Source organism: Bos indicus, chromosome 17 (genome assembly GCF_029378745.1).
Source record: "Bos indicus isolate NIAB-ARS_2022 breed Sahiwal x Tharparkar chromosome 17, NIAB-ARS_B.indTharparkar_mat_pri_1.0, whole genome shotgun sequence".
Taxonomy (NCBI): domain Eukaryota; kingdom Metazoa; phylum Chordata; class Mammalia; order Artiodactyla; family Bovidae; genus Bos; species Bos indicus.
In genome coordinates, this window is record NC_091776.1 from 67611532 (window position 1) to 67634970 (window position 23439).

Sequence of the window (23439 nt, forward strand, 5' to 3'; positions counted from 1 at the left end):
AATCTTACTAAGTGCAGACAGTCTTAGAGTCTCACCTCTAGTTTCTAACTCCTTTGCAGAGACATAAAAGGCAGTTACACTGCACATTTCCTGCCCTTCTTTTCATTCAGCAACTTGCCTGTCTTCCTCTCCCTTCTCACCAAACCTACAGCTGGAGCCACACAGCCCCCTTTTTTTGGGATGCTCCCTCCCTCTACCATGAACATGTGATCCTGGCAGAACAAATGATAAAACAAACTGTCACAAATGGGCAAGCAATCTTCAAAAGGGCCCCCAGGCTAGGGAAGGCCATCCCACCTGGATGAGGGCACTGCTTTATCAGATGTGTTCCACGTCTGTGTGCTTCAGAACACCTTTACTAATATTTTATAGCTGTGAGTGATTTGCTACCTTATTTCTTTGCCTCTGAAATAGACACTTGAGACTGACCATCTTCATGATGCTTGCAAATTGTGTATTTGCCAAAGGTTCCATACAGCTTTAAGCTGCTTTTATCATTTCACAGATGGTCCCACAAAAAGACTGAGGAAAACAGAGAGGAAATAAACACTTAGAAATGTACTTTTTTGTATTTTTTTCTAAGTGGTAGAGAGCAGAAACAATTCCGTGAACATCACAATCCTGCAGCAACATGATTCTGGCAGAAGCAGCAATGATGTCACCCAAGAGCATGCCACTTGGACGTGAACTGGCCTCTGGTTCCTACTTTGGGAACCTCTTTGGGATCAGAGGTTAAGACTTCATGTCAGCACATTGCACATGGGCCTTTCTACTGCTCACAACTCCCCACCCCACACCCGATGAGCTTCTATCCTCCTTGCCGCAGGCCCAGGGGCTCAGTCTCTCTCTTTCCCTTCTGTAACTGGCCCTCCCCTCCTTACTCGCAGGGGTCCTTCTGTGCCCAAGTGGAGCTAGAGAGAACACAGTTCACAAACCCTCCTATCTGCAAATCTCTGCTGCTCTCAAAGTAAAACACATGGCTCCCTCACTCTGGAGCTAGTATAGCTTGGAATCAGACGTACGTGGTTCAAAACTGTGCTGCTGTTTCCGAGTTCTGGGACCTTTAGAAACTTCACTTTTCTGAGCCTTGGTTTTCCAGACAGATGTTTCTAGGACCCAGCAGTAAGCCAGGAACTGAGTGTTTTCCAACTTAGCCATGAGCCTCTGTCAAATGTGTAAACCATAAATAATTCACTAGATAATTCCAAACAGTAGGTCTGGTTGGAGGCAATGAGCCCTTGAACGCTGCAGGGAATAGATTTATAAGGCCTGGGGCAGGCACAGCACCCCAGGCGTCACTGTTCTTAGAAATTTCTGGTTTATGGCAACTCCAAATGACAGCCCAGGGATCTTCTGCTTCTGGTTCTTCATTTCTGTAAATGCCAGAGAGACATAGGAGCTCATTTGCTCAAGCTCTCCTGAACACACCCCTTCTGGGGTGTGAGGGAAAGAGGGAAGAATGACTGCATTAGTTCTTCCCTGGCACCTGCCAGTCGCAGGCAGCACCATCAGGCTGGGACTCCTCATGCGGGTGTCCTGGAAACCGGCAGCTCCAGACAGGACAATATAGTTTCTGAAGCACACATCACAGCCTCCGAAATGAGAAAGGCTGCTTGACGTAGTACAGGGATGGAACAGGATTTAGAGTCAGAGTCCCTGTCTGTGTCACCCTGGTAAGTCATTCAACCCCTTCACCTGTGTTTTCTTTATATGTAAACTGTTCTGATAATGACAGCACGTGTACTTCCCAGGGTTAGGATGGGATCAGATGAAGTAGTACGTGCGAGTGTCCTGAGTAAACTGTGAAGTTCTCTGTAAACGCATCACTAAGGTGTGGATGGATGGTTTATGACTGCAAGCTGGCAGGGCTGAGCTCTGCTACCAGAGCAGAAGCTAGTAACAGCACTGAAAACATCAGTCATTGTGACCCAACATCTGTATTCCTATCAATTGCCACTGGAAATGAAGGCCAGTGTTTTACAGCCGCTGGGCAAATACATGTGATGATATTTATCAGCTAAGTGAATTACAAATTAATCACTTGTCTTTGTTCCTATTCCTTCAGAACAAGCTTAGATCTGAAACAATAGTTTCAGGCTGTTAACGAGAATATGAAGACCCGCTATCTAGGGGACTCACAAGCCCCACCTCAAACAGATGCTATACTTGCTACTAAGGTTCACACTGCCTTTGTATATTAATCTCATTGAGATTTCTGTGCTAGAATAGCAGCAGCTGCTTCCCACAGCGGAAACATTTTGGAACATCTGTATTTGAATATCAAAATGCACACAAATAGTTATGCTAACAAACTATCTGGTTGGAATAAGACAACACTTTTCTCTTTTTACAAAAGATAAATTACCCATGGTCTTGCCAAAGCATGATTTCCAGCTGCAGACTTCACACACAGGAGTCATTACCCCTTGCTCTGTAACCTGAGTATTTGCAGAAGAACTGCACCTGACGAGTCCTTTCATGGGACATGAAGCTAGAGAAGGAAACTGGCTCATATTTTTTCAAACCACCTTTAAGGACTTTCAGTTTGGGACATAAAATAGACAAAATCTAAAACTACACAGGTTGCAAAAAACTGGACACAACTTAGCGACTAAAGAACAACAAAACTACCCCAACTATAACCATATTGATGATACTACTATTAAATATTATTTTGAAGAATTAAACATGCTTTCCTTCACAGCTAGAATGTTTTTCCCCTTATTGTATATATTTTCATAAGGGTTTTATTTTGTGGGATGATTAAACACACAGATAGAGAATATTTGACATAATTGCTGATTAACTGCATATAGTTTTAAGAACAGGGGAAATACTCCCACAACTAGTACCAGAAATACACTTTTTCATCTTTACTGTCCCAGTCCACACACATCTTGTATCCCCTGCCAGTTCAGTGCCCATGAACCTAAGGCATTACCACCTGCAACCCAAGAGGCAGAGGGGTGGAGAAGAATAGGGACAGACTCTGGAATCAGGCATGTACGGGTTCCAAGGAAAACCATGTAATACTGCACAAGTTATGCCACATCTCTGAGCCTCAGTTTCTTTATATGTAAATGGGAATATTAATATTTCCCAGTGCTCTGATGAGTACAACATAAGATAGAAATTGTAAAGAGCTCTTTTCAGGGTTCACAGAAGATGCTCAAAATGTTTAATTTTCATTTATTTACCTACCCTAACCAAGACAACACTCACTTAGTGTCAATCACTCAGTCATATCTGACTCTTTGCGACCCCATGGGCTGTAGCCCTCCAGGCTCCTCTGTCCATGGGATTCTCCAGGCAAGAATACTGGAGTGGGTTGCCATTCCCTTATCCTGGGGATCTTCCCAACCCAGGGGTCTCATTTCAAAGATGTGGTAGGAGACAGATGACCAGAAAATAGAACATGATGTTATGTTACCAAAACTAAAAAGACAACACAAGAAGCTTGCCCCACTGATGATGGGAAGGGTTATTATCTTCATATGCTAAAGCATATTACTCATAATACTCTTCTGCTAAGGTAGGCATAAGAAAATCCACCCTTTACTCCAGGGCATTTTAGAATTATTGGTATATGCAATACAAAATGTTGGTAAAAGCACTTTAAGTGGTCAAAACTGACAAAGATATTAGAGTGTCTGGGGTCTGTTGGGTGGTTCATTTCCTTAGTCACTCATACACTCATGAAAATTCTCTAGACTTACACAAACAGAATCAACTAATTTTGACAAATGAGCAAAAGTAATTCAAAGGTGAAAGGACAGTCTTTTCAAAAAATGGTGCTGGAACAACTGGACATCCAGATGCAAAGAAAGCGAATCTAGACACAGACTTTACACCTTGCATACAAACCGACTCAAAACGGATCACAGTACATGTAAAATGTAGAACTATAAAACTCGTTAAAGATAAGAGAAATTCTAGGGGACCTGGAGTTTGGCAATGAATTTATAGATAAAACACCAAAGGCATGACCCATGAAAGAAAAAATTACTAAGTTGGATTTCATTAAAATTAACAACTGTGCTCAGTGAAAAATATGGCTAGGAGACTGAGAAGACAAGCTACAAGCTGGGAGAAGATATTTGCAAAACATTTATCTGACAAAGGACTTGTATCCATATCCAAAATATATCAAACATTCAAACAAACAAAAACCCTTAAAACACAACAAGAAAACAATCCAACTTTAAAATGGACAAAAAACCTGAAAATACACCTCACCAAAGAAGATACAGTTGTCTTCAGTATCTGCAAGGCACTGGATCCAGGACTCTAGCAGGTACCAACACCTGTGGATGCTCAAGTCCCTCATGTAAAATGGTATGGCATGTACATATAACCTATGCACATCTTCCCATATTCTTTAAATTAACTGTAGATTACTTATAATGCCTAATATAATGTAAATTCAGCTTCCCTGGTGGCACAGTTAGTAAAGAACACACCTGCAATGCAGGAGACCTGGGTTCAATCTCTGGGTTGGGAATATCCCCTGGAGGAGGGCATGGCAACCCACTCCAGGATTCTTGCCTGGAGAATCCCCATGGACAGAGGAGCCTGGCGGGCTATAGTCCATTGGGTTGCAAAGAGTTGTGCATGACTTAGCAACTAAGCACAGCATACCTAATGTAAATACAAGGTAAACAGTCACTCAGTTCAGTTCAGTCGCTCAGTCACATCCGACTCTTTGCGACCCCATGAATCGCAGCATGCCAGGCCTCCCTATCCCATCACCAACTCCCGGAGTTCACTCAAACTCACGTCCATCGAGTCGGTGATGCCATCCAGCCATCTCATCCTCTGTCGTCCCCTTTTCCTCCTGCCCCTAATCCCTCCCAGCATCAGAGTCTTTTCCAATGAGTCAACTCTTTGCATGAGGTGGCCAAAGTACTGGAGTTTCAGCTTTAGCATCATTCCTTCCAAAGAACTGATGCATGATAAATTCAAATTTTGCTTTTTGGAACTTTCTGGATTTTTTTTCCCAAATATTTTTAACCTGTGGTTTGTTGAATCTATAGATGCAGAACCTGTGGATATGGAGGGCTGACTATATACAGATGGCAAAGAAGCATATTAAAAGATGCCCACATCATGTATCATCAGAGAACTGCAAGTTAAAACAACGAGATACCACTACACACCTATCAGAACAGTGAAAATCCAACACAACTGACAAGATCGAATCCTGGTGAGGAAGTGAGCAATAGGAACTCTCACTGATTGCTAATGGGAATGCAAAATGGGATAGCCACCTTGGAAAATATTTGGGTCATTTCCTACAAACATACTCATAGCATATGACCCAGTAATCATGCTCCCAAGTATTTACCTTAAGGAAATAAATACTATGTCCACCCAAAAACATGCACATGTATGTTTGCAACACCTTTGTTCATAATGGTTAAAAGCTGGAAGCAATCAAGATGTCTTTCAATAGGTGAACAGATAAATAAAACTTGGTATATCTTTAGAATGGAGTACTATTCAGCACTGAAAATAAATGATCTATTGAGCCACAAAGAGACATGAAGGAAACCTTAAATGTATATTGCTTGATGAAAGATTCCAGTCTTAACAAACTACACACTATTACACTATGTAATCTCAACTATGTGATCCTCTGGAAAAGGCAAAACTACAGAGAAAGCAAAAGGATCGGTGGTTTCAGTGCGGGGAGAGGATACAGCACAGGGGGTTTAGGGCCGTGAGACTATTCTGCATGACATTATAATTATGTACACAGTGCATCACATGTTGGTCAAAACTCACAGGATGTATAACACCAATAGTGAATGCTAGCGTAAACTATGAACTTCAGTTAGTAATAATATATTAACTATCAGTTTGTCAATTGTAACAAATGTACCACATTAGTGTAAGATGTTACTAAGAGGGGAAACTGAGTGAGAAAAGAGACAGAATGTGAGAACTCTATGTACTATCTGCTCAATTCTCTGTAAATCTACAATTCCTCTAAAAATGAAGTCTATTAGTTAAGAAAATTAATAAATAAATTGGAGTTTTCCTCACTGGGGGAGTGGGCAATTCTAGGAAATGGAAACAGCACCAGCAAAGGCATGAAGTATGACAGAGTGTATAGTGACTAGAGACCAAAAAACCAGTTAGACCTGGGAGAGGGGATGGCACTGGAGAGAAGCCTGTAAAGGGAAGTTTGGATGAATTCTGTCTGTCTATCAATTTGTAAAATCTAAAATATATTCCATGTATGTTATTTCATTTAATCATTATAAAAACCCTCTTAAGTGTTATTATTAAATTCATTTTTGAGATAACGCTAGACTCATAAAATGACATGCCTAAAAATACACAACTAATAGCAAAGCCAGGGTTCACATCCACAGACATCAGACTCCGGCTCTTATGCTCATACACGCAGTTTAGCCTCTACTGAAGAATTCATGATCCACCCATAGGGCGATAACAACCACACATTTAAGCGGGAGACTGACGGGATTAGATTCATATTTTCACATATTTCCACGAAGTAGCTAAAAAGGAGGGAGACTGGTAGTAACAACAACATGTTTAACCAAAATAATGACTAATTAGAATACAATAAGATCTATGTTAGGCCCTAATGATATAAGGGTGGAGAAGGAAATGCCAACCCACTCCAGTATTCTAGCCTGGAAAATCTCATGGACAGAGGAGCCTGATGGGCCACAGTTCATGAGGTTCCAAGGGTCGGACACAACTTAGCAACTAAACCCCTCCATGATATTAGGGTAGGCTTTAGGGATATTCACAAGTTTGCTGGTATCTCTGCATCAAAGCAGGTAAGACTGCACATCCCTGCCTGCAAGAAGTCAGGTATGAGTGGCAATACGACTTTCTTTGGCCAATAAATGTGCTCACATCCATGTAAAGCTTTAAGAACCAGTGCAGGCTTCACCACATTTCCTCTTCTCCTTGCTATGTACTGCTCCATCTGAACTGAACTTCAAGTGACAATCTCAGCATTGTAGAACAGAGCCCTGGCAGACTTATAACACACACACAGTGGGCACAAGAAATCAGGCGCTAAGATTTGGGAACTGACTATTATTGCAGCCTAACCTCGTCTACCCTGACCACAATACTGAGCATAAATTAATCATTTTCATGCTCCAGTCACTATCTATCTAGTGGTTCAATTATTTGAATTACCACAGGTTTTTACATGCGGGAATTTTAGTCATTTTTCTAGAAAAACTAAATTTGAGGAGAACTGGGTACTAAATACAGAAACTTAGCTAATCTTTAAAAATCTGTATTAATCTGGAGACCTAAATACAAGGGTCTACTTGGTAGTAATTTACCCACACTGCAGATCAATTTAGGAGGAATTAATAGTCAACCAAATACAAACCTGTAGAAAGAGAAGACTGAGTCATGTTCTGCAGGGTCTATACACTCCCTACAATCTTAAATGATATCCACTCTCTATATAATGAATGTACCATAGCCTGAAAAATCTACCCTTGGTCAGCAGTTGAGCTGATGAAGTAATTCTGTACAAAAAGTTACAATAATCACTAATGTCCAGAGTTGCTTACTCAATAGTCACACAAAACCAACCAGACAAAATAATAAAAAAATGGATAATCTATATTGTTGAGGACACTGTCCACGATACCACCTGATGTCATCTTCATAACAATCAATGGAAAAATTTCCTTCAGAGTCAATGCTTCTACGAAGCAGCTGCTATGGTTTTATCTTAAGAAAAATGTGGATCTTATAAGTGGTCATGTTTACCTCTTTGTTTCAGTCACCAGGAAGCTTATGATTTAATACAGAGCCTTCTTTTAGTAGCCAGATAGAATCCCATAATAGGTACAAAGTCTGCCCTGGCTTCAGCATATGATAGGATCCTAACCCTCTCATTACTCTGATTTCTTCCCTTTCATGTTTTGTTTCCTACTTCCACAAATCCTTCTTGGATTGCAACAAAGAAAAAACAAATTATCAAAATACAAACAAAAAACAGTTAAATATTAAGGCTCTTGGTAGGGAGAAAGCTTCCTGAAATGGGATCACTAAGAATTGTGAACTCACAGCCACAGCCTGAAGAAGAGACTTAAACTCTGCATAAATAGGGAAAATTTTAATTAGACGATCTTTAGCAGTCTTCTAGACAGCATATTAAAAAGCAGAGGCATTACTTTGCCAACAAAGGTCCATCTAGTCAAAGCTATGGTTTTTCCAGTAGTCATGTATAGATGTGAGAGTTGGACCATAAAGAAAGCTGAGCGTCTAAGAATCGATGCTTTTGAACTGTGGTGTTGAAGAAGACTCTTGAGAGTCCCTTGGACTGCAAGGAGATACAACCAGTCCATCCTAAAGGAAATCAGTCCTGATTTCCAAAGGAAATCATTTGAAGGACTGAAAGTGAAGCTGAAACTCCAATACTTTGGCCACCTGATGCAAAGAGCTGACTCATCTGAAAAGACCCTGATGCTGGGAAAAGACTGAAAGCAGGAGGAGAAGGGGACGACAGAAGATAAGATGACTGGATGGCATCAAAGACTCAATGGACATGAGTGTGAGCAAGCTCCGAGAGCTGGTGATAGACAGAGAGGCCTGGGATGCTGCAGTCCACAGGGTCGCAAAGAGTCAGACACAAATGAGCAACTGAACTGAATACCATAGTTGGAATAGCTGGTTTGAATCTATTATTATGAGCTTAGAGAGCCATTAGTGATGGTTATAACTTCTCCAGAGTAACCTGTCAGCCTTTTCTAATGTTACGGGGCCAGAGGAGCTTTCACAATAATTATTTTTATCAAAATTATATTAGGGTTGGAAGAATAATACAGTGTCAGAAAGATCTATTACCTAGACCTAAGAGTTTCTATCACAGGTGATAAATTATTTATAATGCCCAGCATTAATACAGCAATGTTTTCAAACCAAGAATTTGTAAATGTCCTTTGCAGATGCAAATTAACAGATTAATAAGGAAACAAGCTTTCTTGTTTGAGAAACTGGATGACAGATTAGCTATTAAGAGCAATTTATAGGTCATAAGATATGAAAGTTGGCAAGAAACACTACCTCTGCTGGCTCTATAAATAGTAAAACTGCATTTAGTTTCCCAGAGGTATCCTGTTAGATATTTTAATTATACTATAAAAACTGCCAGAATTTATAATGAATTCTTTTTTTTTAAACGTGATGCTCCATGTACACTTGATTCAGTCCATCAGGCATCTGTGCTGTGTGCTGTAACTGCCAAGTTGCAGCCAATGCAAGAGTGTGTGCTGCTTCCTCGTGAAGGACTGCAAGCGGTGAGGCTGATGGGAATGTCAGACAGAAGGTGTTCCTTCTTAACATCTCTTCCAGGTTACCTAAAGGTTCTCCTCCCTCCTTTACATCTTAACACTTGCCATGGCAGCCACATGCTATCCCTCCAGAAAGATTTTTATTAAGAATTCCATTCTACATAGCTCTTTGACCACAAGATGATGACCAAGTGAAAAATCCTAGAGTCCTGGTAGTCCTACAGGGAAGTGAGTTTCACCAGGTATAGATTTTCTCACTCACTCAAAATAATCAGTTAATATGACTTTTGGAAACTTTTTTCCCATTCTCAGTTTCACCTATATCTTCAGTTTTATTTGGGGGAGTGATAGGCAGATAACTTAATCTCAAATTAGTTTTTTTATGACATAATTCATTCAAGTTTCTTATGCATCAATACTGTTTAGTCCAATCAAAACTACTCCATTCCACACTTGCCAGCCAACCTGAATTTTAGTGGACTATAAAACATTGTTCCGTAGGGAGCTGGAATGGAGTCAATCACCCTTTGAAGACTGAATCATAAAAGCTGTCTTTGGCTGAGCAGGATGTAATGGAGAAATGTGGAGAGGAAAAAAGATGGAAAACACATATGTGTTCAAATGCACATAAAAGAGGCAGAAGAGACATTTCTTGGAAGGATGAAAGCCCAAGAAAAGGACAGCTTATTTACAAGGATAGGCAGATTAACAATTTAAACAAGGAATCTTTTCATTGGCTGGAAAGGAGTCCACCACGATCCTGGAAAGATGTTAGGAAATTAAGAAACAACTGAGGACTTCTGCTACCATCCATGAAGGAAGATTGTTACGGCCCTCCCACTACGAAGAACAGGGCCCAGTGCAGGCTGAGACCTTCTTAAATTCACAGCTTCTAACTGCTCAGGAATAAATGGCCCACCATCTCAGCTCTCAGTACTTTCGCTCATTCTAGCAGATTCAAATTCTATCCCTTTTGCATGATTATAAACTCAGATTGCAGAAAAAGAGATGGGATTTTAGAGCTGGAAGAGGCCTTAGAGATCACCTGATTCATCAGTTTTCAAACTTTTAAAAAATCAAATTAAAAATACGTGTGATAAATGTGATTAAAAGTGTAGTTGTTTAGGTTACTTAGACTAGAGTGCACTTTTCTCCCCAGCACCCTTAAGAGAATCTATGGCACCCTGCAGGCTTGAAAACCACTTTGCAATAGTACTTCTCAATGTCTTTAGATACAGAAACTAAGACCAAGATATGTCAAGTACCTTGGCAGCAGGTCAACCTGCTAATGACCAGCAACAGCAGGACTAGAGCCAAATCTTCAGGCCCCCAACTGGAAAGCTCCTCACTCTGTTTTGCCCACATTCCATCACAACATCTAACAATCACCTCAAACTCATGTCTCATCACCTTTCCAAAGTCTTAATGAAAGAAGTGATTATCTCTATTTCTTTCAACAACTAGTTAAAAGCTCAGTGTTATCATTGACTTTTCCCTGTCCTTTGGCCCTCATAGTCAGCACCTATGCCAGACCAGATTTATCATACTTGTAAAGTTATAATTACACTATCTTTTATTTAATAATCTTCACTTTAATGCTAATTATTTATGCAAAATATCCACTCAGAATTAATTTCTGACCATTTTAAATAATAAATATTACCTTTAAAGTTATATGACAATGTTAACAGATGAGGTTTGTAATATATTTTAAATACATAGTACTCCTCTCTCTAAAATCTAAGCCAGCTATTTAGTGACAAATTCAGTGGCAAACTTTAAAACTTCCGTCAAACTTCAGCAATTTTTCTAACAACTATTGATTCTGTCTCCTGAATAATAATGCACTCAGCAATGCAGGGCAATATAGCGATTAGACTGTCTAGGTTAAAATCTTGTCGCTGCTGGCCATCTTCCTGACTCTCTGTCCTTGTCTCCTTATCTACAAAGTGGGGGTAATGATACCTATCTCATGCGATTGTTACAAGCATACACTTAAAGAACTTAGAGCTGCATCCAGCACATCACAAGTATTCAATTACTGCTAGAGTTTATTACAGATGCTCAACACCAATAAAATCAGGTAAAGTAAGTAATCTTAAAGTCATATATTCATTTAATCTGTTTTGTATATTTATTCAAAATTTAAATGTACTAAATTAGGGCCTCTCTTTCTCTTTCTCATATTAATTTTAAAACCTGAAAATGTCACTTCCCTTGTGTGGCATTTGGCATTCCCTGTGTCACTATTCCTTTCACACAGAAATTATTTGGGTATACAAGCACATAAACATTCCTTTCTGGGGATATCCAGAGAAAGAGGACATCACACCAAGATCTAAAAAAGGAACACAGTAAGTTCACAGGCAGAGGAACCAGAGATCAAATTGCCAACATCCGCTGGATCATGGAAAAAGCAAGAGAGTTCCAGAAAAACATCTATTGCTGCTTTATTGACTATGTCAAAGCCTTTGACTGTGTGGATCACAATAAACTGTGGAAAATTCTGAAAGAGATGGGAGTACCAGACCACCTGACCTGCCTCTTGAGAAATCTGTATGCAGGTCAGGAAGCAACAGTTAGAACTGGACATGGAACTGGGAGTACGTCAAGCCTGTATATTGTCACCCTGCTTGTTTAACTTACATGCAGAGTACATCATGAGAAACGCTGGGCTGGAGGAAGCACAAGCTAGAATCAAGATTGCCAGGAGAAATATCAATAACCTCAGATATGCAGATGACACCACCCTTATGGCAGAAAGTGAAGAAGAACTAAAGAGCCTCTTGATGAAAGTGAAAGAGGAGAGTGAAAAAATTGTCTTAAAGCTCAACATTCAGAAAACAAAGATCATGGCATCTGGTCCCATCACTTCATGGCAAATAGATGGAAAAACAGTGGAAACAGTGGCAGACTTTAGTTTTGGGGCTCTAAAATCACAGCAGACAATGACTGCAGCCATGAAATAAAAAGATGCTTACTCCTTGGAAGAAAAGTTATGACCAACCTAGACAGCATATTAAAAAGCAGAGACATCATTTTGCCAACAAAGGTCCGTCTAGTCAAGGCTATGGTTTTTCCAGTAGTCATGTATGGATGTGAGACTTGGACTATAAAGAAAGCTGAATGCCGAAGAATTGATGCTTTTGAATTCTGGTGTTGGAGAAGACTCTTGAGAGTCCCCTGGACTGCAAGGAGATACAACCAGTCCATTCTAAAGGAAATCAGTCCTGAATATTCATTGGAAGGACTGATGCTGAAGCTGAAACTCCAATACTTTGGCCACCTGATATGAAGAGCTGACTCATCTGAAAAGACCCTGATGCTGGGAAAGACTGAAGGCAGGAGGAGAAGGGAATGACAGAGGATGAGATGGTTGGATGGCATCACTGACTCAATGGATATGAGTTTGGGTAAGGTCCAGGAGTTGGTGATGGACAGGGAGGCCTGGCGTGCTGCAGTCCATGGGGTTGCAAAGAGTTGGACATGACTAAGCGACTGAACTGAACTGAAGTTCACTGAAGAAAAACTAAAATTTTTATTAAGATTCTAAACTACTTTTTAAAACGTTAACTTATTATAAAAATATCCAAACTGACAATAAATATAGGTTACACTAATAGATAAAATGTCTAATTACAAATGTGACCAAATTCTTCATCTTGTTAGTTATTAAATTTGTTTTCAGTGGTATGCTTCCTTTGGATAAAAGTGAATATCAGAAAATGTTCTAAAGTCAGAGGAAATATGTTCTAAAACAAAAAGATGTGATTCATATAGTTTCTATTTAAAGCAATAAGATATAGGATATGGGTGGAAGGATGAGGAACACAGCATGTGAAAGGTCAGACTAGGCTTTCTTGAAGCTAAGAGTTGTCCTCATCTCTGAAACTTCAGAGTCCAGTGTAACAACTGGCACATAGCAGGCACTCGGCAAACACTTGAAGAACAATCCAAATTTCAGTCTGTATAAAAGAAGAAAATCCCATCCTCTAAAGTAGGAATACCAAAATCAATGTGCAGTACCAATACCTCAGCTCTAGTTTTGTGTAAGCACAATTCAAACACACTGAAACTTTTCTACAGCTCTAACAGGGGATCCATAGACACACAGGGGTTTCTCAGTTGCACTTTGGTGTCTGTATGCCCAGAACTCATGGTCCCTATATCTGTCCTTGTTCTACCTGCTGCTCCTCATTTAGTCATTCTTCCTAAGTCTGATGAAATCTTCTTCTTTTACATTGTTCACATGTGACATGAAATGATTACACACAGCCATTCTTATTTTTATTATAGTACTGTTTTTCCTGAGAAGGATTATAATGGTACCCCCCCCCCCAAATAAAGTCTAGGAAATTTAATCTGGGAACCATGGAAATCTTCCTTAGAAAAAATATACCATATAATAAGTATGCTACTACCCACTGAGAACCAGGCATACCATGTTTCTTCAAATCAAAGTTGCCACCAATTTAAGAAGCACTTTACATTACATATCACAAATAAAGGGACCAAAATATTACAATTAAAAAATGACAGCATGCTTTCTTATTGACTATAAAATCATCCTACATGGAAGCAACCTAGATGTCCATCAACTGATGAATGGATAAAGAAGTTGTGGTACATATATACCATATACATATATGTGGTACATGGAATATTACTCAGCCACAAAAAAGGAGTGCATTTGAGTCAGTTGCAATGAGGTACATGAACTTAGAGCCTATTATACAGAGTGAAGTACATCAGAAAGAGAAAAACAAATACGTATTAATGCATATATATGGAACCTAGAAAGATGGTACTGATGACCCTATTTGCAGGGCAGTAATGGATATGCAGTTGTACAGTACAGATTTGTGGACATAGTCGGGAAAGGAGAGAGTAGCACTGAAACATATACGTTACCATATGTAAAATAGATAGCCAGTAGGAATCTGCTGTATGATGCAAGGAGCTCAAACCCAGCATTCTGTGACAACCTAGAGAAGTGGGATGTGGTGGGAGGGAGGTTCAGGAAGGAGGGGACATACGTATACCTATGTATGGCTAAATCATGTTGATGTATGGCAGAAACCAACACAATATTATAAAATATTATCCTCCAACTAAAAATAGATAATTTTTTTTTTTTAAATCACGTTTGTATTCCAGGCATCTGCATTACTCCCTGGGCGTTGATAGATAACTTCCATGTGCTATGTTTCTGCCTGCTTGTGTTCTGAACCTTACTTCACTATTTATTCCTATAACTTTCTTGTGCAAAAAAAAAAACAAAAAATAAAGACAAGTTTCTCAAATAATATTTGACATGAATATTGTACCTGAAACTGTCTCCTCTGTATGCATATTAATTTTAATGCCACTGTAGATGTAAAAACTGCTTAGGAAATGAGAAATTCAGGTAAGAAAGAGAAGAAAAGAGAGACAGATCTCAAAAAGCAAGAGGTGATACTATATATGTATGTATGTATATATAGTGTATATATAATAAAAACATATAAATATATATATGAAATACACATATATTGAAATTTCAAAAAAACAACAAAACAGAGAGCTCTAGTGATGTGAGGCTGCAAGAGCTAGAGTAGCACACCTTTTCTCCTTAAGTTAAGGAAAACTAAATTCCCATGGTTTTAGTCGCTAAGTCACGTCCAATTCTTGCAATCCCATGGACTATAGCCCACCAGGCTCCTCTGTCCATGGGATTCTCCAGGCAAGAATACTGGAGTGGGCTGCCATTTCCTTCTCCAGAGGATCTTCCCAACCCAGGAATTGAACCCGGTTCTCCTGCATTGCAGGCAGATTCTTTACCAACTGAGCTATGAGGGAAGTCAGTAAAAATTTCCATAAGATGAGTAAAAGGATCATGGTCTTATATATCAGAAACTAGACTAGGCCACTAAAGAGGGAAAGGAAATAAAATTTGTCAAGCTTATTAAATACAATTTTTTATTAAAAAAAAAAAAGAGAAAGAAAAACATATTCAGTGTATCAAGGAAAGAAAACATGAGCCAAGGGGGGAAAAAAGCATCCTAGAGATTTTTGTACTAAGCAAAGTAAGAAAGAGAAAGACAAATACCATACGATATACACTTATATGTGGATAGGACACAAATTAGCACATCCATGAAACAGAAACACACTCACAGATATACAGAAAACACTGTGGTTGCCGGGGTTGGGGTAGGGGGTGGGGGAAAGATTGGGATTTGGGATTAGCAGATGCAAATTACTAATATTATATATAGGATGAATAAACAACAAAGTCCTACTGTATAGCTTCCCTGGTGGCTCAGATGGTAAAGTATCTGCCAGCAATGCAGGAGACTCGGGTTCAATCCCTGGGTCGGGAAGATCCCTGGAGAAGGGAATGGCAACTCACTCCAGCATTCTTGCCTGGAAAATTCCATGGACAGAGGAACCTGGTGGGCTACAGTCCATGGGGTTGCAAAGAGTCAGACACGACTGAGTGACTAACACATACATACTGTATAGCATAGGGAACTATATTCAATATCCTGTGATAAACCATAATGGAAAAAAATATGAAAAAGATTATATTTATATGTATGTATGTATAAGTGAGTCACTTTGCTATATAAGAAATTAACACAACAATGTAAATCAACTATACCTCAATAAATTTTTAAAAAATTATTTTAAAACATCTTGATTTGAGAGACACTAAAATAAGAAAATAAGTGTGCATTTTAGAGTTGATAAATGATACATTAGGTGTCCTAAATCCACACCAGACCTCTCGGAGGTAAGAAATTTTTACTTTTACTTTGCAGATGAAGAAAAAGACATTAAGCAACTGGTCTGAAGTCAAAATAGCTAATAAATGATTAAGACTGGACTTTAAACCTAGGTCCACCTGACTGCATATCTGAGTATTTCACTCATACCGGACTTCCACCTCCAGAAATCTCAGATAGAAAATGAGGAAAACAGAACAAGCACTTGCTCTGAAAGGGCCTACTTACTATTGTTGTTCACAATCAGGTGCTTAGAATAGCTTAGCAGGCAGGTGTTTCTAATTTGCAATATTTAACAAAAAATAGCTATTGTCATGTTGTATCACAAACTAGATACAGGTTCAGAATTTTACTAGGATACAAAAAAGAAATCTGCAATAATTAACCTACCTTGTTGTTTTCTGAGTAAAATAATGTTTTACTCTCTAACCCCTATATATAAAAACTACTTCTGGGTGTCTTCACTTGAAGTTTCCCAACCTACCTTTGAGTTTCAAAAGAGATGTATTTTATTTGATAAATATTATCCTCGGGATGATATATAAATGCTGAGATACGATGTGAAAAGTTTAGGGATGTGCAAAGTCTAGGACTGGTTAATGTGTCTGGCATGCCTGAAAAATCCCAGAAAGCTTCTCCCAACTGCCTGTAATTACAGACATTCATAGCTCAGTTGGTAAAGAATCCACCTGCAATGCAGGAGACCCTGGTTCGATTCCTGGGTCGGGAAGATCCCTTGGAGAAGGGATAGGCTACCCACTCCAGTGTTCTTGGGCTTCCCTTGTGGCTCAGCTGGTAAAGAATCCACCTGCAATGTGGGAGACCTGGATTCAATCCCTGGGTTGGGAAAATCCCCTGGAGAAGGGAAAGGCTACCCACTCCAGTATTCTGGCCTGGAAAATTCCATGGACAGTCCATGGGGTTACAAAGAGTCAGACACAACTGAGTGACTTTCATTTTCACTTAAGAGATGTGTTATGCGTCAGGTTTAAGCTTATTCCATTTAGTGACAGAGATGGTTTTCAACAGCAGTACTGGGCTGTGAGTTCAGGCAGGACTGTCCAAATGTGCCTTAGTGATGCAGGTGTGCTGGGAGCTCAACAGGAAAAAAGTTAGCCCAACTTTTTGAATGGCAGGGTCTATTTCCAGAAGTTTATGGTATTAAATACAGACTGCTGTAAGTTGTATAGTTTTATGGAAACCTCAGAAGCTTTTTTCTGAAAAAATCTGGGATTAGGAATGGACTGGTTTACCTTGCTCGTAGTGAACAGTGAAAGGGGAAGTGATGATTCGGTCACTGTTAAAAGAGAAAAAGCAGTGGGAGGGAGAAGATGAAGTGGTGAGTGATGACACTTCTGTTGATGCCCCCTTCCAGATGGGGGTGGAACACAGCCTTTTCCTGCTTTGACTTTTGCCCAAGAAAGTAGCAGCATATTTTCCCCACAATAAAGCACATGTTGCATCATACCTGATTATACCAAAACTTATTGTACCTAATTTTTTGTAGTTTAGAAGAAGAAGAAAGACAGAGGAAATGAGGGAGAAAACAGGAAGATAAATCAAGTTTCACTTCCCAAGTTCTATGGTTACTCTATTGGTAGCGACTTTATTCTGTGCTTAGTTAGTACCGGAATCTAAGAAAACTAGATAGAAATGCTGAAGAGAAGGAGTCATTAAGTCAGAGAAAGGGCAAAGATTAACCTCTTGTGTTATATAAGAGACGCAAAATTAAGAATGGAAAGAAGTGGGGAAATGCCAGTACTAAAACATTCATCTACCAAAAAGAGTTTGCATAAATGTGAAAGTGGGACAACTTGAACTTAATTTAAAAGAAACACAAAGCCTTGATTTGCATTCAGTGAGCTGTCAAAAAGACAGAAATTTTATTTTTTTAACCTAATTTTTAGTGGAACAAAATTAAACCTGCCGCACCAGTGATAAAAGGCAGAGGCCACTATCCATAACCACTCCGGGCTGCAGTCAAGGATCTGCCAGTCTTCCGCAGCAGCATCCAGATGTGCCCAAGTGAGCTACGTTGCCCCCTGGGATGTTTCTTCCAACATCTTCTCTCTAACAAGATAAATAGTGGTTCTCACACTTCTCATGGGTGCCATCAGAGGCAAAACCAGAGCAGCGCATTAAACATGTGCTGGGTACTTGAGAGCAATGTGGTGATTAAGTCAGCTGGGGGCATCAAGGATGTGCTTCAGGGGGTTGGTAATAAGAGTCTGGGAGATATATTCATCATTGGATACTTAATAAAATCCTCCGCATTAACAATGTCCACTGGGAATTCTGAGTAACTCGAGCATGCTGTGAATACCAGCTGCATTCAAAGGAGACTGGCCTCATCACAATGGCAGAATCTAGAATGGCACTGGAAGCACTTTTCTTATGCACACTTCAAGAAAATGAGTGTTTTGCAAAACTAACAAATTTATTAAAATTAAAATTGTATTAAAATTTATTTACTCATTCATTCAACAAACATTAGAGAGCCTACTATGTCCCAGGCCCTGGGAAGATAAAGACAAATGAGACAAGGTATCTGCTGCAAAATCCCTCGCAGCTTGGGAGACAGAGCAGGACACGTGGATGCAATAGAACCCTGGGTGACTAGAACAAATGGAAACCCCAAGTTTCTCAACTTCTGTCAGATAGCTCAGAAAAACAACTGTGAAAGAAGTTTTTAAAAAGCTGTAAGCACAAATAAATAAGAAGACTGAGAAAGACACCAGCAGATGAGAGATATCCACCAAATTTTGGAAGAGGGAAAGCAGATGGATGGATGGTAACTGATTTGGTAAGACAGGGAAACGAAAACTAAACAGCCTGCAAGGAGGAGCGCCAAGTCCAGCTGCAGAACGCTGGAAAGAAACAGGAGCTGAGGCACGAGGGCTTCCGAAGTTCAGGGGAAGGGATACAGGGTTGAAACAAAGAAGGGCATATAAACTTATACTGATATGTAAGATATATGAACTTAAGCTGATATAAACATATATGGGATCTAAACAATGTAAGAAGCAATGAGAGCCTAGATCTGCTCCCCAAATCTGGCAAAGATGGAAGCCTACTTTCTACAGATGCTTGCTATACTGGGGAAAAAAAAAAAAAAAAAAAACAAACAGGAAGCTCAGTAAAAATCTGCATTCTGAATGATTCTCCTCACCCCACACCCTTCTTCACATTACAAGTCCCTCTGCTCTGCTCAGGTCCTACTAAGCTGGCAGCTACATGGATATCTTCTGGCAGCAGACTGGAAGTTTCTGGGGAAACTGGTCCAAAGAAAAGACGTGCACATATTAATATGAAGGGATTCCCCAAACTGAAAAAAAAGTTCTCTGTCTTTTTAACCTGCATTGAAATCTCTCGCGCATGAGACTCACCCGACCAGACACAGGCACTCATCAGTTCTAGTGCCCCACTCCCAACATGAGAGTCGGCCAAAGATGATCAGACACCTGAGGAAATCTCTGACGTGAAGAAGTGACTGAGACAAACAAACAACAGAACTTAATAGGGAAGAGATGCAGTGAGAGGATGAAAACAAACTTTCAAAAAAAAAAGTCTGCTGGGACATAAACTAACATACTGCAGCCATTAATACAAGGTGCATACAAAGAAACATTCAGAGAGAAGCCTTCAAATTTTCAAATGACAGCACAAAAATATCTTATGAAGTAAAATAAACTGAAGAATATTACATCACAAGAAGTGGGATCTGAAACAATAACAAAGAAATAGGAAAGAGGGTGAAGGACAGATAATCCAATTAGAAGAACAACCCAAGAAGCCTAACATCTGACTAACAAAGCTCCAGCTGTGGAGAACAAGGAAAAATTATAGGAATAAACTGTCAAAAATTTTTCAAAGAAACTTTCCCATAAATTTTACACTAGAGACCCAGACAATGAAAAAGAAGGGGTGAAAGCCCACTAAAAACAAGAATAAAGAAAAGATTCCAAAATATTCCAGAGAAAAAAAAATATGCTAATAAATAATTAAGAATCAGAGTAACATTGGGCTTCTCAACAGCAACTGAAAGCTAAAAGACATTGAGTACTGTCAAAATTCTGGGAGAATATCATTTCAATCTAGAATTCTATTCCTAGACAAACTATCAGTGAAGGTTGATGGCAGAATTAAAGTATTTTGAGATGTTTAAAGTCTCAAAAACTTAACCTATCATCCAACTTTTCTGAGGGTGTGCTCTAGTAACATGGAAGTATAAACCACCCCCACCCCAAAAAAAAGATGTAATCTAGGAAAAGATGGTTACAAGACAGGAAAGAGGCAAAAGGAATTCTCAAGAGTCACAGGGGAGGGCAGCTGTCAGGGGCCTATAGAACAATGAGTTAAGTTTGGAGCAGTACAGAAAGGCCTTCAAGAAGAATTCCTCCAGAAAAAAAGAAAATGTATAGATTATTTGATATGTTTGGAACTCTAGAAAGGAGTTCTCTCATCAGTTGAAAAGCCCTATGGTAGTGACTGGTACATAGAAAAGCAAGCAAAACCAAAGCGACAACAAAAACTATAGTAGTAATTAATTCTGATTTTACAATACAGAAAGATCATTGGGGCAATGTGAAGAATGGATTGTGGCGCGGGTAGGACTGGAGGCAAGGAGGATAGGTTAGGAGCTGAGTGACAAAGTCTGGAAGAAGTTATAGGGCCTGAACGAGAGTAACAGCAGTGGGGATCAAGATGAGGCCAATTTAAAGGAATGGAGAGCTGGGAGTATAATTTCTGATAACTACAGTCTTGCTGATGAAGAATTAAGGCAAAAAAAATTTTTTAAGGAAAAAAAAAGGAGTGTCCTTATAATCAATTAACTGGGTGGAGCAGTAAGCATTGCTTTTCTCATTAAGATGCATAAGTAGTTTCAAGGGGATTCAATAAATCTAGTACTACTAGACCACCATGCTGGCCCTTTTCAATGACAGGATTAGAAAGGTCTTGCTGTTCCCCCATTTCACTGTGAGGCATGGAGAGGAGAAGTTAATGCACCCATGGTCACAAAGCTGGGAAGTGTCAAAGGAGTCAAACCCAAGCCAGCTGTTTCCATAACCTAGTCCCTTAACTGTGAGCTTCATTATAATAACTACTGAAATAATAATTATCACTTCCTATCTGAGTACTCTGTGTCAGCACTGGGCTAAACATTTTACATGTGTTAACACATTTAATCTTCAGAACAATCCTATGAGATAGATACTAGTATCATCCCCATTTCACAGGTGAAAGATACAGTGAATTGCCCAAGGATACCTAATTAGTAACTGCTAAGATTCAGGGAGAAGGCAATGGCACCCCACTCCAGTACTCTTGCCTGGAGAATCCCAGGGACGGGGGAGCCTGGTGGGCTGCAGTCTACGGGGTCGCACAGAGTCGGACACGACTGCAGCGACTTAGCAGCAGCAGGATTCAAGCACTTGCTCCTTGGAAGAAAAGTTATGACCAACCTAGACAGCATATTAAAAAGCAGAGATATTACTTTGACAACAAAGGTCTGTGTAGTCAAAGCTTTGGTTTTTCCAGTAGTCATGTATGGATGTGAGAGTTGGACTATAAAGAAAGTTGAGTGCCAAAGAATTGATGCTTTTAAACTGTGGTGCTGAAGAAGACTCTTGAGAGTCCGTTGGACAGCAAGGAGATACAACCAGTCCATCCTAAAGGAAATCAGTCCTGAATATTCATTGGAAGGACTGATGCTGAAGCTGAAACTCCAATACTTTGGCCACCTGATGCGAAGAGCTGACTCATTTGAAAAGACCCTGATGCTGGGAATGATTGAAGGCAGGAGGAGAAGGGGACGACAGAGAACGAGATGGTTGGATGGCACCACTGACTCAGTGGACCTGAGTTTGAGTAAACTTGGAGTTGGGGATGGACAGGGAGGCCTGGCGTGCTGCAGTCCATGGGGTCACAAAGAGTCAGACATGACTGAACAACTGAACTGAATTGAGGATTCAAGCCTAGTCATTCCAGCTTAAGAATGAGCTGTGCTATAGGGTGCTGCCTCATGTACCACTGGACCATATCACCTTCTCTGCAGTTATCTTGATTCCTCTAAATCTCCTTCTTTCCCTAGATCCAGTAACGGGCAAATCCTACTGAGGTATGCATGTCAAACATAGCACATGGTGGCTAGCAAACATGCTGTATTTGGTTCACACAGTGTTTTTTTTGTTTGTTTGTTTTAATTAGGAAATCTCACATAAAAATCCAGGTTTTCAACTTCCCTAGGGTGAAAAACCCAGATCTGATAATACCAATCCATAGTTTCTCTCACACAGGAAAAACCACCTAACTGAATAGTGTCTGTCTCTATCAGATACTGCCTATCTGCATTTTCAAGTTCTCCACAGACCCCACTACTCCCCACATCAAACTCCGCATTCTTCTGCAGTACTGCCTGGCTCCTATGGGCATCTGACTTTTGAGACCTGTTCTTTGGCCAGAGCTTTCCCACTCTGGGCCTCTTTATCTCTCACATGTGTTGTTTTAACAGTCTCTTAACAGGTCATGCAGCCTCTACCCCCTCCATCTACTCCATTAATTTCTGCTAAAGCATAGCTCTGATTATGCCATCCCTTTGCTTAAAAACCTTTGATGACTTCCCAGTGCATACTAACCCAACCCCTAGGCTTGGCAAGTAACAGTTTTTCACAATTGTGGTTCCAACCTTCTTTTTTACTATTATCACCCTCCTTACAACCCAGACCTTCTGGCATATTTGTTGTTCTCTGAACAACCAACACATTTCCTGCTTCCAGGCCATGGCCCATATTTGTGTTAAATTTTTAATCATAAGAAATATTTAAATGCAAGTTTATTTTTTTCAAATTATGCTAGAAGCTTCTTTAAAAATCCTGGCTTATGAGAACAATGGAGAAATAAAGGATTATTACATAAATGGAAATGGAACAATTAGTTTAAAATATATAGTTCTTTCAAAAATAAATATCAGATAGATTAAAAGGTTAAACATAAGAAATAAAAAACAAAAAATTGAAGATGATACAGGTGATTAATCTCTGAATGGGAAGGCGTAAGCCTAAAAACAATAGAAATCCAAAATCATAAAATCAAAAGATTGGACTGTATAAACAATTTAAATTTACGTCAGAAACATCATAAAAAAATTAAATGGCAAAAAAAATCCTGAAAATGTATCTGTTACAAATAAGGGATGAAAAAAAGATACAATTTATCAATACAATATAAAAAAATCCATGAAAAATTCATTTTCATTACTTAGTAAAGGAACACAAAAGAAAAGATTCAACTTCAACTTTCAAAGAGCAAAGAATAAAAACTTAACTAAAAAAACTCATCGTGTTGGTGAAAATGGAGTCAGGGGGTATTTTAGG

At 39.5% G+C, this 23439-nt stretch overlaps 1 protein-coding gene across 4 annotated transcripts in view; it reads right to left on the reverse strand.

The window, feature by feature from the left end:
• TTC28 (tetratricopeptide repeat domain 28) overlaps window positions 1–23439 on the reverse strand; it is a 588991-nt gene that overhangs the window by 156409 nt on the left and 409143 nt on the right. The gene's annotated exons all lie outside the window — the stretch shown is intronic.